We start from the raw sequence: 24,471 nt of genomic DNA on the forward strand, positions 1-24,471 counted from the left end.
CAGAGAAAATGATCCTCTGTATTTTAATTTATGGATCCACACAACTAGATACAAGACAAGCGGATTTATCAGAAAGGGAAAATGGTTTCATTGATTCTCTGAGGACCTGAACAAGATTTGGAAGGGGTTCCATATTCAGTGTAGGAGAGTAAATTTTGCCCAAGCAACCACTATTAGACCAAATACATACAGATTCAGTAATAGGCATAATACACCTTTTACACCCCTACCACTCCTCTTTCCTAAATCAGGAAATGCAGAAGCAAAAATTCTCGCCAGCTTGTTACCTCACCCACATTACACGCAGTGTAAAGCCCATAGATTTTTATAACCTTCTTGAAAAAATAGACTGTACTGTTAGTCATCCAGTACATCCAGATGTACGGTGGCACTAAGTGTCACGATTCTGGGGTATGCCTGGGCTTCACTCTTCTCCTGGGGGTTATCTAGGCTTTTATTCTTCTCAGTCACTTCTGCCTAAACGTTTACCTTAAATTCTGCGTGAAAGTCACTTTTTGATTGTTCTGTGCACCTAGATGTGTTTGGGTTGATGTCAAGGCCTTAATCCAAAGCACCTTAGTGTAACTTAATCCTGCTTAATAAAAAACAAAGTACCCCACACATTTAGGGGGAATTTTAGACAAGGGGCCTGACCAGCCTCGGACTAAGAAGGAGCCTAATGGTTTTCCTTCTCTAGAAAGGCCCTTGTTCTCAAATCTGAAGAGTCATTCAGAGGTGTCTGGAAGCACTTTCTCTAGAAGTTGGCCATCTGGTCCTCGTTCTAGCAACAGTTTTTCTTGAATTCTAGAATCTTATTAACACAAAGCCTTTTATTTAAGGCACTCAAGTATATATTATAAGGATTTTCAGCAATATGACTATTTTCACCTTCAATAATAGGAAAATATAGCATCAAGAAGCATCACAGAAAAAGCATTCCCGGGGAAAAGGAACTAGGGCGTAGAATGAGCCCTATGCAGAATCTGCACACCTGGTGACTTTATGCTACTGAGGAAACGACTCTCCTTTCTAGGTCTCGGTTTCCTTGTGTAACACCAGGGTGATTTGACTAGGTAATCTTCAGGGACCTTTCCAGTACGAACACTCTGTGAGGCCAAGGGCCTAGCATACTGTCTCCTTAGCCCATGGAACAATTATACATTGTTCCTAATGCAGGCTCCAGATATTAAGAATAACTTCGAGTACAATAACTTCCTGGGAGCTTTGGTTTATGCTCAGACTTAGGACACAAAAATATATGAAGAGTATGTATAGACAGGAGACTCTGATTGTCTGGCAAAGATGTATACCAATGTAGAAAATCCTGTGGCTTGCTCTTCATATTTTTAAAACTGGTTGAGATTTTTGTATATGATTTAACAAGTTGCAACCATAAGTTTTTTTAACTAGCCTATTTAAAAGCAGAAATGATAGCCTTGTGTAGGGAGTCTCTCCAAAGCCTTACAAAGAATTTTTTTTTTTAATTCTAGATTTTTCAGATGGAATGTGCTTTTCACCTGGGTAGGGTGGGAAAATTGAGAGGCCCAACCCAAAGGTCAGGCTTACCTAAGAATTCATACTTTCTCCTTCAGAAGGGGAAGACCTGGCAGGAAAGATCAGAAGAGCTCTGTAGCTTTTAACTCCTCATTCAAGTATATATATATATATCTCCAAAAATAGTGGCCCAGAGTCTAGTTTATGGGTTGGGTCAGAGGAGTTAAAATAGGCTGGGCAAAGTGGCTCATGCCTCTAATCCCAGCATTTTGGGAGGCCGAGGCGGGATGATCACTTGAGGCCAGGAGTTCGAGACCAGCCTGGCCAACATGGTGAAACCCCGTCTCTACTAAAAAAAATACGAAAATATTAACCGGGCATGGCAGCACATGCCTGTAATCCCAGCTACTCGGGAGGCTGAGGCATGAGAATCGCATGAACCCAGGAGACAGAGGTTGCAGTGAGCTGGTACTGTGCCACTGCACTCCAGCCTGGGCGACAGAGCAAGAGACCTTGTCAAAAAAAAAAAAAAGTTAAAATATTTTGTGTCTATTTTCCTTGAACTCTAGTGTATCTATGGCACAATGCCTGCTATGTAGTAGACATTTTGTCAATGTTGTTGAACTGAAGTGAATGAGATGGATAATATAAATAATAATCTCTTTATGAAAGACTTCATACATATCGAAACTTCTTCGAGAGTTCTGGGCAGCCATTAGTAATCTGAGGTTTATAATAAAATGCTGCCTTTCCAACTTCAAGGTTTCTTGAGAGTAACATTCATTCTGTTGCTCAGTATTTCTAAGTAGGAGAGCATCTCTCTCTTGACACTTCTTCGTGACAGAATATTAAAGATAAGAGAGGGTGAGGATTTGATTCACTGATTGCAAATAAAAGATTTAAGCAGAAACAACAACCAAAAAAAGCCCGATTTAAAAATGGGCAAAGGGTTTAAATAGACATTTCTCCAAAGAAGATACACAGGTGATCCACAGCACATGAAGAGAGGCTCAACATCATTAGTCATTAGGGAAATGCAAATGGAAGCCACAGTAAGATACCACCTCATATCAATAAGGATAGCTACTGTTAATAAAACAGAAAATAACAAGTATAGGTGAGGATCTGGAGAAAGTAGAATCCTGGTGCACTGTGGGTGAGAATGTAAAGTTGTGGGCCAGGCACAGTGGCTCACACCTGTAATTCCAGCGCTTTGGGAGACTGAAGCGGGAGGATTGCTTGAGCCCAGGAGTTCAAGATCAGCCTGGGCAACATAGCAAGACCCCATCTCTAATATAAAAAATTGTGCAGCTGCTATGGAAAATGGTATGGCCATTTCTCAAAAAATTAAAAATAGAGCTACCGTATGATTCAGCAATTCTGTTTCTAGGTATGTACCTAAAAGAATTGAAAGCAGGGGATCGAAGAGCTATTTGTACATCCATGTTCATAGTAATGATATTCGTAATACCAAAAGTTAGAAGCAACCCGAATGTCCATTGACAAATGAATGGATAAAGAAATCGTGGTATATACTCACAAGGGAATATTATTCAGCCTTGAAAAGGAAGGAGATTCTGACACAGAGTAAGGCATGGATGAACCTTAAGGACACTGTGCTAAGTTAGTAAGCCAGTCACAAAAGGACAACTACTGTACAATTCCACTTATATGAGGTATCTAGAGTAGTCAGAATTATAGAAACAGAAAAAATAATCATTGCTAGGGGCTGGGGAGAGGGCTGATGTGGAATGGGGAGTTGTTTAATGGGTATAGAGTTTCAGTTTTACAAGATGGAAAAGTTCTGAAAATTGGTTGCACAATATTGTGAATATACCTAACACTTCTGAGCTACGCACTTAAAGATGGACCAGGTGCGGTGGCTCACGCCTGTAATCCCAGCGCTCTGGGAAGCTGAGGCGAGCAGATCACCTGAGGTCAGGAGTTGGAGACCAACCTGACCAACATGGAGAAACCTCGTCTCTACTAAAAATACAAAATTAGTTGGGCGTGGTGACTCACGCCTGTAATCCCAGTGCTTTGGGAGGCTGAGGCAGGCAGATCCCCTGAGGTCAGGAGTTTGAGGCCAGCCTGACCAACATGGAGAAACCTCGTCTCTACTAAAAATACAAAATTAGCCGGGCGTGGTGGCACATGCCTGTAATCCCAGCTACTCGGGAGGCTGAGGCAGGAGAATCACTTAAACCCGGGAGGTGGAGGTTGCGGTGAGCCAAGATCGTGCCATTGCATTGCAGCCTGGGCAATAAGAGCAAAACTTCGTCTGAAAAAACCAAAACCAAACAAACAAAAAAAGGTTAAGATGACAAATTTTATGTTATGTGTACTTTACAATTAAAAATTTTTAAAAGATTTTAGCAGGACAAACATTTTGAAATAAAGATAGAAAAAAAGAGAGAAAAATAGGTGAAAAGTATTCTCACATCAACAGATTGCCAGGAACCCCCTGAGATATTTGAGATGTTCCCCCAAATTATTAGCTTGCTGTATCTTGTAAATGTAGGCTTAGGATCATCTTTATCCACTACCGTAAAAATAAGGGCTTGTGATCTGGGTAGCCAGAGCCTTCCCGTGAGGGTGAATGTGTGCTATATTGTCCACACTGGGAAACCCACGGAGGTGAAAGGGGGTGCTGTGCTATTACTATTCACGCCCGATGGATGGTCACACCCTTTTACTCTTGAAATCGGGTTGCCATTTGTAATTTGTTGCTTGCAACTTTTGAGTGTTAACTATAATAGGTGTTTTTGTAGTTTCAGGCACCCAACCAAAGAATTAGAAATACGGTAATAGAATAATCTCAGATATCAGGTATTGTTTGTTCAATGTTGACAAACACCTTAGGTTCTTGTTACAAAACAGGTAGATAGAACAACTCTAGGAAAATAAAGTGTGTTGTAAATGTAGCCATTTCCAGGTCACCGAACACTTAGAAAGACGGGTTTTCAAGTTATTCAATCATTCAGGCTGGGCAGGGTGGCTGTAATCCCAGCACTCTGGGAGGCCAGGGTGGGAGGATTGCTTGATCCCAAGAGTTTGAGACCAGCCTAGGCAACATAGCAAGGTCCCATCTCTACAAGAAATAAAAATAAAAATAATTAGCCAGGCGTGATGGCATGCACCTGTAGTCCCAGCTAGTCAGGAGGCTGAGGCAAGCGGGAAGACCGCTGGGCCAGGAGGTCAAGGCTGCAGTGAACTGTGCTTGCCCCGCTGCACTCCAGCTTGGGTGACAGAGCCAGACCATCTCTCAAGAAAAAAAATTCAGGAAAATATTAATACAAATTATATACAGTGAACTGTGCTTGCCCCCCTGCACTCCAGCTTGGGTGACAGAGCCAGACCATCTCTCAAGAAAAAAAATTCAGGAAAATATTAATACAAATTATATACATTGCTCTGTGCTATGAAATAAACAAAGATGTAGAAGATTACGTTTTTGCCTTTAAGAACTTGGGATCCAGCAGGTGAGCTAGAAAATACCTGTGACAGTGACAGTATTTGTTAGTGTTATAAGTGCCAGCAGAGTGATAGAAATAAAGTTCTCAGTTTGGAGGATCCATAGTGAAACCTAGAATTTGAATAGGTGTTGATGGGAAGAATATCACTACATTATAGTGGAAATTTTTTTAGAGAATAGGCTGAAGATTTATATTGTTTAGAAAAAAATAAGAACATTACAATAGCAACCATGTATTGTCATACATTGTTATGGATCTTCCATATTGAGGCATCAGTTAATCTAAAAAATCTAAAAAATCACTTCCCTAAAGAATTCTTGGCTTTTATTTTTCCCAAGAATAAGAGATCTGGCTAGGCACGGTGGATCATTCCTGTAATCCCAGCATTTGGGGAGGCTGAGGTGGGAGGATCACTTGAGCCCAAGAGTTCGAGATCAGCCTGGGCAACACAGGGAGACCCTATCCCTACAAAATTAAATTTAAAAAATTAGCCAGACACAGTGGTGCGCACCTGTAGTCCCAGCTATTCACGAGGCTGAGGTAGGAGGATAGTTTGAGCCCAGGAGGTCGAGGCTGCAGTGAGCCGTGATCACACCAGTGCACTCCAGCCTGGGTAACAGAGAGAGAGAGGAGAGAGAGAAAAAAGAGAAACCTTTATTTTAACTCTTATGTATCTGGAATTGGAAATTCAGTATCTAAATTCAGAAAATTTTAATTCATGGTCTGGACTTTGCAACTGTTTTTACAACCGAGATTGCCTCAAAAAAAAAAATTTGTTTTAGTCAGCTCTCTCCTCATTTGCCCCATTCTTCTCTCTAACAATAGAACCAGACAAGGATGGAAAAAGAGGGAAGTTCAGGGTGTCCTGCCTGTGGCGTCCACGTGTGACTCTCCCCTACATGCCCGTGCTTTCTGTTCCCATTTCCCGTGAGCTGCGTTCACACCACACTTGGAGTCTGAAGCTGTGTGTTTGAATCCTTGCCCTCCCACTGTAGTCTGTTGCATGACCTATGGCACAGTCACTCAATTCTTTGAGCTTCAATTTCCTCATCTATAAAACGAAAGTGATTGTCGTTCACGGAGCTGTGGTGAGATGCGTTAAGAAAACATCCACGAGAAAGGAAGGGCCTAGTGCATGCCCGGCACATAGTAGGGACCTAGTAAATGCTGTTTTTGTTTTTTTCTTTTATAAAGATGCACTTTGAAAAAGAAAAAAAAAAAAACCCTTACAGATGTGCCTCAGAATTATACAGATGTACATTTACTGACAGTGACACTTTTTTAAAACTGTACTTCCTGTTTTAAAGAAATGTGCAGGTTCGAAGCTGGGCGCAGTGGCTCATGCCTGTAATCCCAGCACTTTGGCAGGTCGAGGCAGGCGAATCACAAGGTCAGGAATTCGAGACCAGCCTGGCTAACTTGGTGAAACCCCGTCTCTACTAAAAATACAAAAAATTAGCCAGGGCGTAGTGGTGGGTGCCTGTAATCTCAGCTACTCGGGAGGCTGAGGCAGGAGAATAGCTTGAACCTGGGATGTGGAGGTTGCAGTGAGCGAGATCACTCCACTGCACTCCAGCCTGGGTGACAGAGCGAGACTCTCTCAAAAAGAAAAAGAAATGTACAGGTTCAAGGACTGGAAACATAACAAAAGTGTAGGCGCATAAGAGAATGATCTTTCAGGTAGAGCCAGCCATCTGCTTGCATCTTACCTTCTCCTCTGTAAGTCAGGAAGGGTAGCATGTTCCATTCATGCGCAAAGAAATAGTCCAGAACTCCTCTTCTGCCAGACATCCATCCGTCCTGTGGCCTTGGACCTATGGTTTCGCTACCAACTCTTACTCTTTCTTTTTTTTGAGACAGAGTCTCACCTTGTCGCCCAGGCTGGAGTGCAGTGGCATGATCTCGGCTCACGGCAACCTCCTCCTCCCGGGTTCAAGCGATTCTCCTGCCTCAGCCTCCCGAGTAGCTGGGATTACAGGCACCTGCCACCACGCCTGGCTGACTTTTGTATTATTAGTAGAGATGGGGGTTTCACTATGTTGACCGGGCTGGTCTTGAACTCCTGACCTCAGGTGACCCACCCGTCTCAGCCTCCCAAAGTGCTGGGATTATAGGCGTGAGTCATTACGCCTGGCCCAACTGTTACTCTTTCTTTTGCTTAGCGTGGTGATTCTGAAGCTTGACTAGGCATCAGAATAAACTCGAGGGCTTCCTGATGCAGGACATCTGGGGAGAGGCCTGAGAATTTGCGTTTCTCACATTGCTGTCAGCATCACCTGGGAACTGGGGATCACAGAACTGAGAATCACTGGTAGAACCTCCTAGTACCCACCTTTCTTTTTTTCCTTCTTTAAAACTTTTGTTAAATTATACTTCTTAAAAGCTCTCTCTTTTTTGGCAAAATTAAAATCGTGTAGGACAAAACTGTAGTCCCCCGCCCCCCTCCATCTTCTGTCTTTTAGATCATAAGCTCCTCTGATACAAAGGTTGAAATTTTCTCCAGTGGTATGGTGAAAAGAACTTAGGCTTTACAGTCAGATGAATTCTAGGGTAAAATCTTGACTCTGTCACTTATTAGCTCTATGACTTTGGACAAGTTATTTAAACACTAAGAGCCTCAATTGTCTCATCTATGAAATGGAACTAGTGATTTCCAAATCTTGGGAGTTTTGTGAGGGTTGGCTGGGGTAATGTGTGTAACCTCCTACTGCGGTGACAGACCGTAATGAGAACAGCCTAATGTTTACAGAGCGTTGATTGAGCAGTAGGCCTTCTTCTAAGGTCTTTACATTTATGAACTTCCCTAATTGTGACAGCAGCTCATTTTAGAGCCTATGAAGAGGGTTCTTTACTATCTCCATTTTACAGATGAGGAAAGTACAGCCCAGAGAAGGGACTGGCTCAAGACCAAACAGCTGGCCGAACTGGAATTTGAATTCTGTGATCTGGATCTAGAGCCCACATCCCAGCCACCATGCTTTGCTGTGTTAACAGTGTAAGTTTAGCAGTCCGCCTTGCTAGGATGCAGTTACTCTATGATGCCACGTAAAGAGAGGTCCATGACACAGACAGATAAATGCCACATGTTCTCACTCATGTGTGGGAGCTAAAAACAACTGAGCTCATAGAAACAGAAGTAGGGGTGAGGCACTGTGGCTCACGTCTGTAATCCCAGCACTTTGGGAAGCCAAGGCGGGTGGATCACTTGAGGTCAGGAGTTCGAGACCAGCCTGGGCAACATGTGGAGACCCCCATCTCTACAAAAATACAAAAATTAGCCTGGCATTGTGGTGCGCACCAGGGATCCCAGCTACTCTGGAGGCTAAGATGGGAGGATTGCTTGAGCCCAGGAGGTCGAGGCTGCAGTGAGGTATGATCACACCACTGCACTCTAGCCTGGGTAACAGAGGGAGACCCTGTCTGAAAGAAAGAGGCTGGGAAGTGCAGCAGGGAGGGGAGGACAGGAGTAGGTTGGTTAATGGATGTAAAATTACAGCTAGACAGGAGGAATAAGTTCTAGTGTTCTAAAGCACCGTAGGGCGAATATAGTTAACAATTTATTTTATTTGTTCAAAAAGCTAGAAGAGAGGATTTTCAGTGTTCCCAACAGAAAGAAATGGTTTTCGAGGTGGTGGATATGCTGATTACACTGATTGGATCCATTACACATAGCATACATCGATAGAAATAGCACTCTGTGCTCTATAAATGTGTACAATTTTTACATGTCGACTGAAAATAAAAGGAAAAAAAGATGTGCAAATATGTTTTGAGATCTTTAAAGCGCCATGTAAATGTGTGGTATGTTTTGCTTGTTAGGAGTACTGCTGTCCCATTGTGTATTTGAACAACTCCTCATAAAGTACCTTTGGCTTGGGAAAAAAAAACAGTTAACAGTGAGTGTGATATTGACCATACTGTGAGCGGGACCTGGTCACGGTGAGGCGTGGTGATCATGGAAGACACTCGAAGGCTCTGGTTGGTTTGCTAGCCAAAATAGGTTAGTGTGTGTTTGAGGGGGGGTGTGTGTGTGTGTGAGAGTGTGTGTGGGTGTGTGTGTGAGAGAGTGTGTGTGGGGTGAGTGTGTGTGAGAGTGTGTGGGGTGAGTGTGTGTGGGGGTGTGTGAGTGGGGTGAGTGTGTGTGAGTGTGTGAGAGTGTGTGTGGGTGTGCGTGTGAGTGTGTGGGGTGAGTGTGTGTGAGAGTGTGTGTGAGAGTGTGTGAGTGTGTGGGGAAGGGTGTGTGTGAGTGTGTGTGAGAGAGTGTGTGGGGAAGGGTGTGTGAGAGTGTGTGGGGAAGGGTGTGTGTGAGAGTGTGTGGGGAAGGGTGTGTGTGTGAGAGTGTGTGGGGGAGGGTGTGTGTGTGAGTGAGTGTATGTGAGACAGTGTGTGTGTGGGGTGAGTGTGTGGGGGGGTGAGAGAGTGAGTGTGTGTGTGAGAGAGTGTGTGTGTGAGACTGTGTGGGGTGAGAGTGTGTGGGGGGAGGGTGTGTGTGGGAGAGAGTGTGGGGGAGGGTGTGTGTGTGTGTGAGTGAGTGTATGTGAGAGACAGAGTGTGTGTGTGTGTGCGCCTGTGTGAGTGTGTGTACTGCAGGGTAGATATCCTGATATCTGTTTCATGCCTTCAGGCCCACAGCTGGCTGTGGCCTCGTGGGACCAGGAATGTGTTTGTGTGTAATTATGTCACCCTCTAGCGGTGACTTCCCTACTAGCCCTTTATCCTTGAAAAGCCCACTCGGGTGTCGGTGACCTCTCTTCCCAGTGAGAGCCCGGGAGCAGAACTTCGGGGAGATTTTGGCATGGAGGGACAGTGCTGGGAAAAGCGGGGTGTGGCCGGGCATGAAGAGAGTGCCAGGGCCCGGGAAGAGTGAAAAGTACAACTAGGACTCATGATGAGTGCACCCTGCCGAGCAGAAGGGGAAGCAGGAGCAGGCCAGGCACAGCGTCTGGAGAGGAGAGAAGAGAAGACGCTCTCAAGGGGAGGCTCTTGCGTGTCCATTTTTGTCAAGTGCCATTTTATGTTTGTGGGGTGGGATGATTACCGCAGCTAGAGCTCTTTCCAGAATGTCAGTACTGAGGGCCGAAGTGGGCGTGGAGAAGCAATATTTTAAAGCAGTTTCAATTCTGTTTTCCAAGGGAAGTAGGCACAGGTTTAGAGGCGGCCTAGAGCTGCCTAAATTCCAAACGTTCACCACCGTGGAGTGGACTGCTGACTTGGCTGCTTCTGCCTAGCCTGGGGCTGTGTTCCCTCTGCCAGTAAAGGTCATTTTATCAGGATCCTCGGAGGCTTTCGCGTGTTGATAAATATTTCAGAAGACAAGGGGGACTCAAGATCAGTCTTACTCAGAGCGGATTTGGAACTCCGCGTTCGGCGGGACGCTGCCGCCCGAGGCCTGAGTGAGCCACAGGGCGAAGGGTGCTCCCTTTTTGAAAAGGTGCTGGCGCCAGGTCAGGCTTTGCTGGAAAGTCCTATCTGGCTGAGTCAGAGCATTTACATTTCTTACATAATGTCAGACCCAGAGGAGCTTTAGGGATCAGCCCAGCTACAGAGTTCACAGCCAGGTCCCCTTTTCTGCCAAGAGGATAGGGTTAAAGGTTTAAAAAAAACAAGCAGAGTCTCAAGGGGCAGAAAAGCAAAGGCTCAGCCTTGCCAGCATTAACTCTTCACACCCCAGAAAAGATGGTTCTGAGATAAAACCACACCTTTATGTCACATGATGCCACTGCCTTCCTGAATCCAGTCATTCCTAAAGAGGTCAGTAACACCAAGCACTGACCTTCCGCCTTGTGTGCAGGAAATTAAAGAGGCATGAAAACCCTGTCCACATTTTCTCTAAAGTTGGAACAGCTTGCCTGGGGCTTCAGACTGAGCTTCAATCTCAAGCTTCAGTGAGATTCTTTGTTGTTTATTTTTTATTTTTAAACTATTTGGCCAGGCGCGGTGGCTCACGCCTGTAATCCCAGCACTTTGGGAGGCCGAGGTAGGCAGATCACTTGAGGTCAGGAGTTCGAGATCAGCCTGGCCAACATGGTGAAACCCCATCTCTACTAAACATACAAAAATTAGCCAGTGTGATGGTGTACGCCTGTAATCCCACCTGCTCAGGAGGCTGAAGCAGGAGAATCGCATGAACCTGGGAGGTGGAGGTTGCAGTCAGCTGAGATCGAGCAACTGCACTCCAGCCTGGGCGACAGAGCAAGACTCCGTCTCAAAATAAACAAACAAACTAACAAACTAACTAACTTACTATTGAAGGCCAAAGAGTTCCAGTAACTAACATAAGAAATCAGTGGCTACTGTTGTAACCATCAAGAATTCTTTAATGGGCCGGGTGCAGTGGCTCACGCCTGTAATCCCAACACTTTGGGAGGCCAAGGCAGGTGGATTACGAGGTGAGGAGTTCGGGATCAGCCTGGCCAACATGGTGAAACCCTGTCTCTACTAAAAATACAAAAATTATCTGGGTGTGGTGGAGCACACCTGTAATCCTAGCTACTCAGGAGGCTGAGGCAGAATTGCTTGAACTGGGGAGGCGGAGGTTGCAGTGAACTGAGATCACGCAACTGCACTCCAGCCTGGGTGACAGAGCAAGACTCTGTCTCAGAAAAAAAAAGAAAGAAAGAAAAAAAAAGAATTCCTTAATTTCCTTAATTTAACTGGTTCAGGGAACCTAAATGAGAGTTGTCACATAATAGCAAATCTTAGTAACCAGATGACACTCAAAGCAGGTGTAAATATTTAACAAAAGTACTGTGTAGACATTTAATGACAATGGTTGCTTTTTGTTTGCCTGCTTTTTGTTTACAAATGAAAATAAAGCAGAGAATGAGAAGTCACTTTTTCAGGGTCACGGGAACAATTCAGGTTGAACGCATCTCTCCTCCGACATGCCGAGTGTCTTTGAGTCTCCTCACCCAGGCGCACACTCAGGATTGCAGTCATCTGCTATTGTTGCCTTTATTTATTTTGAGACGGAGTCTCGCTCTTGTCACCCAGGCTGGAGTGCAGTGACGCGATCTTGGCTCACTGCAACCTCCACCTCCCGGGTTCAAGGGATTCTCCTGCCTCAGCCTCCCGAATAGCTGGGACTACAGGCATGTACCACCACACTCAGCTAATTTCTTTTTTTTGTATTTTTAGTAGAGACGGGGTTTCACCATGTTGGCCAGGCTGGTCTTGAACTCCTGACTTCAGGTGATCCACCCGTCTCGGCCTCCCAAAGTGCTGGGATTACAGGTAGGAGCCACTGCACCTGGCCTATTGTTGCCTTTTTACTTGATATTTCAATAAATTTGTGAGCAATTGGAATGGTAAGAAATTCGCTGCAGTACATAAAAGTTTGATCACTTAGACTGCTGTGTGATTAGGGTTGCTCAGTGATCTTCCGGCAATAAAGGGAGGAAAAGGAGAAATTTCAAATGGAGTGATGATGGATGTCCTCAGGCATGTCAATGGCTGCTGAAGGGCTATGGGAAAATGGAAAACACAATCTTTGGGATCCCTCTTTCAGCCGTTTTCCTGCTTTTATATCTATAAACTTTAAAAAGTAGGGCATACTTTAAACAATAGTATACTAAGAAATTGTCACCGCTGGCAGAGCTAAAATTGAATCAGCTTGCCTTGTGATTAAATCAGAAACGTGTCTTAGTCTGTAAAGCTTCACTACAGGAAATGCCCAGGAGCTGCTAATAAAGTTTAATACACATTTGCTTCCTTAATGCTATATTAACATCCTGACCATCACAACTTTCATTGTAAACCTATTGCTTATTAAAAACACCCTGTAAGATGTCACAAACTGACAGAAAGTTGGGGCTACTACATGAATTAATATGCTAACTAGTATTTTTCAGTGTTATATAGTATAAGATAGTAAGTGCTTGAAATATGAGCATTTTGAAATCCTTGGCCAGCATAATCCCATGGGTAACACTGAATTATCCATGGCTGTGGGAGAGAGCAGGTGGTTCACTTCCAACCATGGGTTGTGTTCCAAACTAAGGGTTTTTGTTTCTTTTGTTTTTTTCTTTTAAAGAAAATCAAGTTTATTTTTGAAACTGTTCATTTTAATTCTAAGACAAAGCTAGAAAAAGAAGAATGGAAGATCTGGAAAAAAAGCATTGTCAACTGTCACTGTCCTACCATGGGAAAGAAATGTCTTACAAACGGAAAAAAAAGTTGGAGAGAACGAGAAGTTTCTGGTGTTATGTAAGAGGAAGCGCCCAGATTACATATAAAAGTCAACTGCTTCACGCCCTGTTACTAAATATTAGGGATGCAAAATACGTGGTGGCAGTAAGTCAGAGCCTGGTTTCCTAAATATTTCTTACATGTTAGGGATCCTGAGAGATCCCTAAACAAGTAGAAAATTCTTTTTTTTTTCTTTTTGAGACAGGGTCTCACTCTGTTGCCTAGGCTGAAGTGCAATGGCATAATCATGGCTCACTGCAGCCTCAACCTCCTGGGCTCCTGGGCTCCTGGGCTCCTGGGCTCCTGGGGTGATCCTCCCACCTCAGCCTCCCGAGTAGTTCTGCTACAGCCAGCCACCACGCCTGGCTAATTTTGTATTTTTAGTAGAGACGGGGTTTCTCCATGTTGGTCAGGCTGGTCTCGAACTCCTGACCTCAAGTGAGCCACCCGCCTCGGCCTCCCAAAGTGCTGGGATTACAGGTGTGAGACACTGAGCCCGGCCAACAAGTGGAAAATACTATCCTGAATGAGTGTGTGTTGCCTGCTGGGAGAATATTTCCTAGTGTTTCCTAGATCCTTGTTAGTTGACTTCCCACCCACAAACCCCCAGAAGGAGTAAACTGTCTCTAAATATCAGAATAAACAACAACAATAAAACAACTTTTATATTTTCATTTCTTTTTCTTTTTGTTTTGTTTTGTTTTGTTTTGTTTTGTTTTTTGAGACAGGGTCTCACTCTGTTGCTCAGGCTGGAGTGCAGTGGTGTAATCATGGCTCACTGCAGCCTTGAACTGCTGGTCTCCAGCAATTCTCCTGCCCCAGCCTACCAAGCAGTTGGGAGTACAGGCATGCGCCACCACACCCAGCTAATTTTAAAATTTTTTGTAGAGACAGGGTGTCCCTATATTGCCCAGGCTGGTCTCTAACTCCTGGTCTCAAGTGATCCACCTGCCTCAGCCTCCCAAAATGCTGGGATTTCCGGCGTGGACCACAGTGCCCAGCTAAAACAACTTTTAAAAGGTATATTAGAGATCCAACTAGATTCTACTCTTGCATTTATCTGCAGCATATCAATTTGGTTTGCCCATGGTTAGGTGGATCTCGGTCTGGGTCTTAGTTTCATGGGTCTATGCATATGTGGAAACTCATCAAGCTGTATATTTAAGACTTGTGCGTTTTACTCTGTGTGTTTTGTTTCCATTTTTAAAAGTTTTTATTTATTTATTTTTTAAGTCAGAAGGGGTTTAATGGGTCAAGAAAAGTTTACTTCTGTGCACACAAATTATCTCAAGGTCTGTTTGTTCAAACAGGGTAACCAAACAGGGACCGATTCTACAGTGGCTGCTGCCCAGAGTTTTACACAGATGGGAGCATGGCCGTACCCCTGAACGCTCCAACCTTCTCTTGCCTGTGATTACCACTCCTTCCCTGGCCTTTTCTGGCCTGGCTGCTTTCACTGCTGAAGTAGGGCAAGGATTTTGTTTCTCTTCATTACCCTTCACCTTGCCAGGCCTCTGTTCATCCCATCCCTCGGCCCCTAGTACAAAGTATGCAGTTAGCACTCCATAAATACTGACTTTAATTTTGATTATTTTTCTCTGGTTAATATGTGTTGGGGGCCGGGTGCGGTGGCTCATGCCTGTAATCTCAAAACTTTGGGAGGCCAAGGTGAGAAGATCACTTGAGCCCAGGAGTTCAAAACCAGCTTGGGCAATTCAGTGAGACCTAATCTCTTATTTTTTTTTTCAAAATAATTAAAAATAAATATGTGTTGGGGTGGGCAGTGAGTGCGGGAAAGAAGGGGGAAAGGGAGATTGTTTCTAATGTACAGACGGGGAGACGTCTGGGGCTGCGTAGGAGCTGGGGTGAAGAGCACAAGGCATTCTGGGTTTGCCTCTGTATTTGATAATGTTTTCTTAATGTTGGAAAAATGCAATAGTTTTATCATTTGCCACATACCTTCCCATGCTGTTCCCTACTGAACCAAATCAGGTCATATTATACTGGCTATGTTATACTGCGCTGTTTTCCATTGACTTTTTGGTTATTGATATTGGCTTTTAGTGTTGGGTGTGTGGTTTCTTTTCACACAAACATGAATACGTTGTACCACTGAGATTTTCCTAGGGGTTCAGTCATTGTGAGTTGGAGACGGTCATTGGGATGCATTTTTACATTCCTGTTCTCACTTTCTTTTTTTTTTTTTTTTTTTGAGACAGAGTCTCGCTCTGTCGCCCAGGCTGGAGTGCAGTGGTGTGATCTCGGCTCACTGCAAGCTCCGCCTCCCGGGTTCATGCTGTTCTCCTGCCTCAGCCTCCCGAGTAGCTGGGACTACAGGCACCAGCCACCATGCCCAGCTAATTTTTTGTATTTTTAGTAGAGATGGGGTTTCATTGTGTTAGCCAGGATGATCTTGATCTCCTGACCTTGTGATCCGCCTGCCTCAGCCTCCCAAAGTGCTGGGATTACAGGCATGAGCCACCATGCCTGGCTCCTGTTCTCACTTTCATCTGTGGGTGCCACCCAGAGCATAGGCTTTCTATGGAACAGTGAATGTGCTTACATATGAGTAGAAGAAGCGAGGTTTTTCTTATGCAGCCCGGGAGACAAGGAAACCGCTGTGATGCCGTGTGCCAATAGCATGCATTTATTTGTGGTGTATCAGAGCCTCATATCCAGCCATCCCAGACAGTAACGTCCACAAGGATGAGGCCCTTTTGCAGGAGACAGATAACACACCTCCCTTATTCCTGCTTCAGCAGTTGAGATCTGCTGGAGACCCTTACTCATGTTTCCTGGACTTGAACTTTAGGACATTGGCCACTGGGCATTTTTTGCAGAGGGTACTCATTAGAATTTCTCTTTCTGTCAGTTTTTTAGCCTATTTTTTAAGCTAAATTTCTAAATGCTTTTGAAACCAACAGTGTTGTTTTATTTTGCTGATAGAACCCAGATGCGAGGAGGGAGTTTTTTTTTTTTTCCTTCCATCATTTGAATCATTGCACAAGCACCGTATCACCTAGAAACAGAGGGTGATTTCAGGACAGTGCTGTGGCCACAAAGCATGGTTAGGTTCGGAAAAGCAGCAGGGAAAAAAAAATGCCTTCTGATTCAACACTTCCGTTCTATGTGATTTAAGCACATATCTAGTTACAAGGTTTCTTTGGCAAAAACAATTTTTTGCACTGGAGTTAGCCAGGCAAAGCCAGCGTCCCCCTGGCCAGTTGAGTTTGAGGACCATCTGCCTCACACATCATTAGCAGCATTGTTTGTTTAGGGCCCTTCTGTAGAACCTTTATTCATGGAGAAGTAGAAGAAAACTCAAACAGCTCAGCTGGATTTCCAGGTCCTGCGTGGAATTTGTAACCCCTTTGACTTCTCAACTGAGAAAATTGGATGCGGCTGTCACAGAAAGAGAATAAATACGGAACTCCACAATGCTATGCTTGCAGCCACTTTTATTCCATTGAATTTCACACATAATGAAAGGCAGGCATACTCTGAGAGGCACGGAGCTGAACCAGTGCTGGGAGTCCTGCAATTCCAAGTAGGTTGAGCTGGTGACAATTCTGGGCAAAATACTTTAGTCCTCTTTAGTTGGCCGCTGGCTAAAGCATGCGGGCAGTGATACGGCTCCTGTTATCCTACTGCGAGTGTTCTGCTTTTAGAACTAAGAAAACGGTGAAAGAGGAAAGACAAGTGATTAGTGAACACCTAAAAAATGTATGCCCTCACGAATGATCAACGAAAGGCAGTTTAAAATTTGATAGCATTTTTTCCCTATTGTGAGAAAGAATTTTTTAAAATGATAATATCCAAACATCTTAATTAGCTTTTGTCATTTAAAGCTAAAACTCAGTTTAGTGTTTTATTAGACTTGACTTTCATGAAAGGTTGGGAATTCTAAAAATAACTTATTTTGAAAGAGTAATGAATGGCCCAACAAACTTAATGGTCCAGTTCAAGCTATTGGTTGACTGGTCAATAGATGACAGAGAAGTTAGGACTGGAAAAGACGTTAGGGCTTATGTGGCTCTGCCCTGTCATTTTCTTTTCTTTTCTTTTCTTTTTTTTTTTTGAGACGGAGTCTCGCTCTGTCTCCCAGGCTGGAGTGCAGTGGCGCAATCTCGGCTCACTGCAAGCTCCGCTTCCCAGGTTCATGACATTCTCCTGCCTCAGCCTCCCAAGTAGCTAGGACTATAGGTGCCCGCCACCACACCCGGCTAATTTTTTTTGTATTTTTAGTAGAGGTGGAGTTTCACCGTGTTCACCAGGATGGATGCCCCATCATTTTCTAACTGAGAAAGCTGGGACCTGGAGACGTTGTGTGACTTGTCTAGGGTCACACAGTTGTACGGAGGCTGGAATTGCATTAGTAAAACATGATGAGTTCTTATTTAGATCTTGCTCTCAGCAAATAGCTTCATATAGGATTAAACTTTTTGTTTTCAATACCTCAAGGATGTTGAGCTTCCCTGTCTTTCCAGACAGACAGGATGTCCGAGACCTCAAATCAGGCACTGTTGCCTCATTTATTCTTTGTCCTTAGATGAACGAGTGGCTGGATACCTCTACATCTTTAGAAAAAAATTTTTTGAGATACAGTCTTACTCTGCCACCCAGGCTGGAGTGCAGCTGCATGATCGTAGCTCACTGCAACCTCCAACTCCTGGGCCAAGCGATCCTCCCACCTCAGCCTCCTGAGTAGCTGGGACTGCAGGTGTGCACCACCATGCCCAGCTAATGTTTTTATTTTTGTAGAGATACGGGTCTCACTATGTTCCCCAGGCTGGTCTGGAACTCCTGGGCTCAAGTGATCCTCCCACCTCAGCCTCCCAAACTGCTGGGATTGCAGGCGTGAGCCACCACATCCAGCCTAGATCTGTTTAATGGGGATAATAATCCTGGCACAACTGATGTCCCTTTGATAATCTTGAAACCCCTTGAGCAACTACAAATAAAAATAAGGCATGTACAGTCTAAAAGGGGGATAAAACGTATATAGGTAAGTCTAATACAAAACAGAATAAGTGTTGTAAGAGGTTGTGTTAGTTAAGGTCTTGAGGTTCCTGTAACAAACAAATCTCCCAAATGTAAATTGGCTCTAGAATCATAGAAATTTATTTCTAGCCCCTGTAAAAGCCAAAATAGATGTTCATTCTTATCAGGCAGGTCTCCCTCTGGTAATTTTGGGGCTTGGGCTTCTTCTGATTTATCACTCTACCTTTGGCCTGGTTTTGAAGGCCACCATGCTTGTCTGCATCAAGCTGAAAGAAGAAAAGCGAGCTTGGAGGTCTCCTGGTTGGAGATTTTTAGAGGCCAGGCCTGGGAGCTGCAGACATCACTTCTTCTAGCATACCTTTAGATAGCACCCAGTCACATGACCACCTCTTGGTGCAGTGGATGCTGGGTAATGTAGTCCAGCGGCGTGCAATTTTAGTGACCATCAAGTGATCTCTGCTGCAATGGGCTTTGAGGGCCCAAAGGAGAAGGACATCATATGAGAGTGAAGTAACTTATTGGACAAATACACACGTGCCCAGGAGGGTGGAAATAATTAGTAATTATTTCTACTATTAACCGTGATTTTGTCTTAATTTTAATAAGAGGGTTATATATCTCTTACATATTACAGATAATCTTCAGGAATCTTAGGAATTCCTAAATTTATCCTAATATTTAGGAATTCCTAAATTCCTGAAAATAAGGTGGGATATGTGTCTCAACTTGTTTGTATTTTCAGGAGTGGTGACTCTTTCTGATCCATGGCCTGTGCTTACAAGATAGCCGGATCCCGTGGAGATCACACCTGCTCCAGCTGTCTCGTGCAGCTTGGGAGGTGACCACAGAAACAGTGGGCCCTCCCCAAAGCCACATGCGGATAGACTATAGTCAGGACTCGTCATCTCCGTTCAGCAGTGACCAGAGGCCAGCGGCCCGAGGCCTGTGCTGGTGGTTTGTTCCAGCTGCGGACATTTGTCATCCCTTGGCTGCATAAGGCACAGACCACACCTCCTTGTCTCCTTTCCACTCAGGCTGACAGTGCTCTCCTTCTGCCCCTTGTAGTGTTTCTACTGAATCAGACCTCCCAGCTGGGCTCCCACCTTCCAGATGCTTACCCTCCACACTCCATCCATCATTACTGGAGCAAACGATTACCAGAGCTTTTCTAAATCCACATCTGATGGTGCCTCTCCCCTGTTCAGATGCCTCGGATGTCTCCTGCAGATGACAAGAGACGCCCAAACTCCTTATAAGGGGGCCCCAATAGGAAGGTTCTGCTTCACGAAGAATTAATGACTTTTGTTTGTCTTTAGATTTTGGCTTTGGTTCTCTCTCTCTCTCTGTCTCTCTTTCTCTCCCCCTTCCCTTTTCTGTTTTCTGAAGTTGAATTTTGGACTTGAAACTACGTGTCATGCGTTTTTCAGGCCTCTGTGCCTTTGCTCCTTGGGTGGGTCTCATTCTCCCATCTCCAGCTGTGAGAATCCTGTGTGTCCTCTTAGGGACACGTTCAAATACCATCACCCCCAGAAAGCATCCCCACCATTGGAACAACATAGTCTTTCTCAGGTGTTTGGATAGTAATTGATACCTCCATTATAACGTATTGCCCTGCTAAATATTATAATCACATATGTTTGCCTCACCTCTACAAGATTCCAGTTATTCAACTAAGAGTTCCTGTTACTCAACTTTGAGTAAGACCTAATAGATGCTCAATAATATTAGTTGACTTGAATTAAGAGTCACAGAAAAAATTCCATTTCAATTACTTTTTGGCATTTTCACTGGGTCTGAACTTTTTCGTTTACTCTGAGTAGCAAATTTAAAATAGCAAACAATTTGGTTCTGATCATGGGAAATTGCTCTCAAGGTCATTGCAGAATGGCTGCTTTTCCTAAAGATTACCTGCAATGATGGAAGTATAGGTTGTCATTGGAATAGAAAATGGTTGTCTCCGTGGCTGGTAGGTGGGGTCTTGCTCCTGGGCGGTAGGTTAGAGTTTGCTACCCTTACCTTGAGTGCCATGGTACTTTGCAAGTGACTCTGTTAAAGCTCCTACTGCACCACGTTTAAACAATGGATTTCAAATGGAACTTTCGGTTTTGTACAAGTGATGATTTGTGTTCTTGCCTGGCTTCCACTCTAGACCAGCACTATGAGACAGTCCATAAGCTCTCTGTGATCATGGAAACGTTCTATAATCCGTGCTGTCCAAAACAATAGCCACTAGCCACTTGTAGTTACTGAGCCCTTGAAACGTGGCTTCTGCAATGGAGGAACTGAACATTTAATTTAAATTCATTTTTAATTTAAATAGCCACGTGTGGTCAGTGGCTACCATCTTGGGCAGTGATATTGAGTTCCTAGGAGAGTAGCATTTTATTAATTGATTGGAATATCCTATACAGTACTGTGTATTGAGTAAACCTACAGTAAGCATGTGTTAAATGATGAACAGTTAACATTTATTGAGTGCCTGCTGAATGCTAGGTGCTTCCCAGAGGCTGTCCTTGTGTTACCTTCATTTTCTGCAGAGCCCCGTGCTGGGGCAGCATAGACAGCAAGCTTGACCCCCATCATTGCAGCCTTCACCAAGAAAACAGGCAGCCGAGGGAGCAATTTAGCAAGAGGGTCAGGAGTTCCGTGAAAAGAAGCCTGGCAGAGCCATAAAAGAAACTAAAGAATTTTGGTGGTGAACCAAAAGCCTCTGTAACCTGCCCAGGCCTGAATTTGGTGATCATGCTTTTGCCTGAGGCAGCCACAGAAGTTATTTAATTCTCAAAACTAGGGCCTGTGAGACCCACAAACCTGGTCTGAGGTTTGCTAGCAGGGACTCTAGTTTTGGCAAAGGGAATGTGAACTGCTTAGCATTGGAGGGGAAGACAGGAGAGCTGACCACCTTGGCTCTGAATGTTCTCATCGGTGAGGAAGGAACTGGTGCTGTGCCTGAGTGGGCATGAACTTGTTTTGCCTGTGGTTTTCTTTAGAAAGCTGCTTGGTTCCTCTTCTCTCAAAGGATTTGGAAGGTCTTCCCCACACAATCAAAGGAGCAGTTTGAGACACAGGGGCGACAGCTGGAGACAGCATTGGAGGGACCCACATTACTTAGAGCTACTGGTTTCCCCCCAGATAAAAACCCAGGTGTCGTTTCTACATGAGCAGTGAGTGACGAGGAGAATTTGCTTGCAGCCTCTCCGCTACGCTCTGCCTTTAGAGTCCCTCTAGCCATGGCCCCTGTGTTGCCGCTTGCCCCTGGGTACCTGACTGATGAAGACAGGCTCTGGGGCTCGCCGTTGAAGGTGCTGTGGACCCAGGGGTGTTGTCCTTCCGCTGTTGCGTTCATTGCAACATTCATCTCCTGCCTGTTTACAAAAATGAAGCAATTATCCTATTCTTCCAAATGGAAATTGCTAATTTTTGAAGCAGAAGGTTGACAGCTTCAGTAAGATCTCAAGAGAGCGAGAAGACTGGAATCAGGTGAGGCCATAACTTCTTATCTAAACTTAGTTTCTGGGGTGGAATTACAGAATTGCTTAGAAAAAGAGTCAATATAACTACTTTCAGAAAACACCACCTGTGAAAATCCAGATTTATAAATGGTGACTATGCATTTAGTACAATGATTATCATATATGTAATATATAAAATATATATATAATAGGTATATTGAGGTCCCTTTAAAGAACAGCATGATGGGCTGGCTCATGCCTATAATCCTAGCAGTTTGGGAGGCTGAGGCAGGTGGATTGCTTGAGCCCAGGAGTTCAAGACTAGTCTGGGCAACATGGTGAAACTCTACAAAAAAATACAAAAATTAGCTGGGCATTGTGGCATGTGCCTGTAGTCTCAGCTACTCAGGATGCTTAGGTAGGAGGGTCACCTGACCCCAGAGAGATCAGAGCTACAGTGAGCCATGATCACACCACTGCAGTCCAGCCTGAGCAACACAGTGAGACCCTATCTCAAAAAAAAAAAAAAAAAAGAAAAGAAAAGAAAAAGAAAAAAGAACTGCATGGCAAATTTGAAAGTCTTTTGGAACATGACTTGTGAATGCTCCAAACATTCCAAAATGAATGAGTGAAGTAGCCAGGAGAAAGACAGCAGAGAGCAGTGGGGATTTGGGAAAGTTAGAGAACCTGTGTGCCACCCACCAAGACATTCATATTCCAAAGATTTGTAAACATTGTGTTAGTCAAAGACACTTGGGCTGGGCGCAGTGGCTCATGCTTGTAATCGCAGCACTTTGGGAAGCCTAGGAGGGAGGATTGCTTGAGGCCGGGAGTTCAAGACCAGCCTGGACAATATAGGGAGACCCCCATCTCCACAAAAGAATTTAAAAACTTAACCAGACACAGTGGCTTACACCTGTAGTCCCAGCTACTCAGGAGGCTGAGGTGGGAGGATCGCTTGAGCCCAGGAGTTCGAGGCTGCAGTGAGCTGTGATCATGCCACCGTACTCCAGCCTGGGTGACAGTGAGACGATGTCTCCAAAAAAGAAAAGACAGCTAGCTGACTGCCAGTTGGTGATCCTGGTTTTAAAAGCTGCATGGTTTCCCCACGTCCTTTAAAAATACGCTGCATTTTGCAAACACAGTAGTACTTCTACTTGGTAGCACAAGACACATTTTTATTCTAATTAGCGCATGGCATCGGGAGAGGTTATAGAGGTTATCCACCTGCCCTTGGTGGTGATCTAGAAGTCCATTTGTTTACTTCATTCACTCTAAGTAGACAGGAATTTGCAGAAAACAGTAGCAATTGCACAAATAAATGTTTTTCCCCTATAGTACAATACCCCAGAACTCTAGAGCTGGTGAAAATAGATTACTTGCAAGACAAGAGCATCTAAACACCCCTCAATCCTCCAGCCCTTGAAAACAAAGTCCACAGCCTTGTTCTCTTGAAACGATTCCTAAACCACACTGACCTGTGACCTATACACTTCTGCCTTCTTTTCTAGAGCATATTTTAAAACTATTTTATTAGTATTCAGGAGAAGGGAACTTCCTCTTTCTTATCATCTGCACAGAATAAGACTTCCAGTGGACTTTTGCTTGATACCTGGGGAGAAAATTGTGCTTTTCCAAGTAAGATGAGTCATCTGAGATCTGCCATTTCTGGGAATTGTACAGGGACCCAGAGTCTTAGGGATCTGCTCTGCCTACTTTGTGGAATTTATTCTCACAGTGCATGAGTTGGTCACTTTCACACTGCTCCAGGCACCAGGAGTTGGAAGCTGGAAGCTCTGTTCTCTGGAACATCAGGCATTAGATTTTAGTGTGAAGGCCTCAGGATTTGTTTCTGCGCCCCTGCCACCCTGCACTGTGATTGGGTCTGTTTTGCTATATACTTCCCAAATTGTGTACATTATCACTGGGAATGGCACACACATTTCTGGGGAAGGGTAGTTTAGCATTTTTCTTAAGGGCCAGAATTTAAATCTCATCACTCCTACCAAGCCCCCAGCCCCTCACCACCCCTAAGACATTTCTTCTCCTGCAAGCCAGAGAAACAATGAGAAAAGACACAGAATATTTGGGAGACGAGGCTTCCCAAAGGACTGCTGCAATCATGGTGGAGCTGGTACAACCCTCTCCCCGCCCAATTTTTTATTTTCATTTCTACCGACTGTAGATTATGCATACACACAAGCAGATCACACAAAGGAATACTATGCCTCAGGGCCAGGAGGATTCTGAGCAAAGCTTGGAAGGAAGAACTAGAGAGAAACCTAGAGACAGAGACCCTTGGGAGAAATAATTAAGGCTGGCAGGGAAAGGCTGTGTTAATTGAGCTGAGAAGAAGGATGAGCATCCGGGGATTCTCGTAAGAGGTGGTGGAATTTGCAGATAAAGTCATTGGTACATTATTGGATTCATCTTTGGTTACTACTTTTTAAAAATGTTTTTTGGGGAAGAATGCTATCTAGAAAAAAATTCATGCAAGAGAAACAGATAGCTACAGAACTAAATAGTAATAACTGACCAAAAAAAAAAAGTGAGACAGAGGGTGATTTTGCCATATCCTCATTTCCTGGACTGAGCAAGAGAGGAAGCGAAATGCTGAGTCGGCTCCTGGCGTAGTGGCTGCCATTCATGTGCCGTTGATCCAGGCCTGGCACTGCGAGAGCAATACCCATTGGTTTGCACAGAACTCCCTCCCACCAGCCCCACCTGCCCTCAAATAGTGATCCCACGTGGTTGTCTCTGTACCTAAATTTCCCAACATGTTTCTTTTTGAGTATGAGGATCTTCTTTTTTAAGTCAAAAAATAAAAATAAAAAATGTCACATGCCCCATGAGACCATAAT

At 44.3% G+C, this 24,471-nt stretch overlaps 1 protein-coding gene across 1 annotated transcript in view; it reads left to right on the forward strand.

Moving 5' to 3' along the window:
* The window catches only part of WNT5B (Wnt family member 5B), a 123,494-nt gene that overhangs the window by 70,488 nt on the left and 28,535 nt on the right, over positions 1 to 24,471 (forward strand). The window lies entirely within an intron of this gene.

This window comes from Pan paniscus, chromosome 10 (genome assembly GCF_029289425.2).
Source record: "Pan paniscus chromosome 10, NHGRI_mPanPan1-v2.0_pri, whole genome shotgun sequence".
Lineage (NCBI taxonomy): Eukaryota > Metazoa > Chordata > Mammalia > Primates > Hominidae > Pan > Pan paniscus.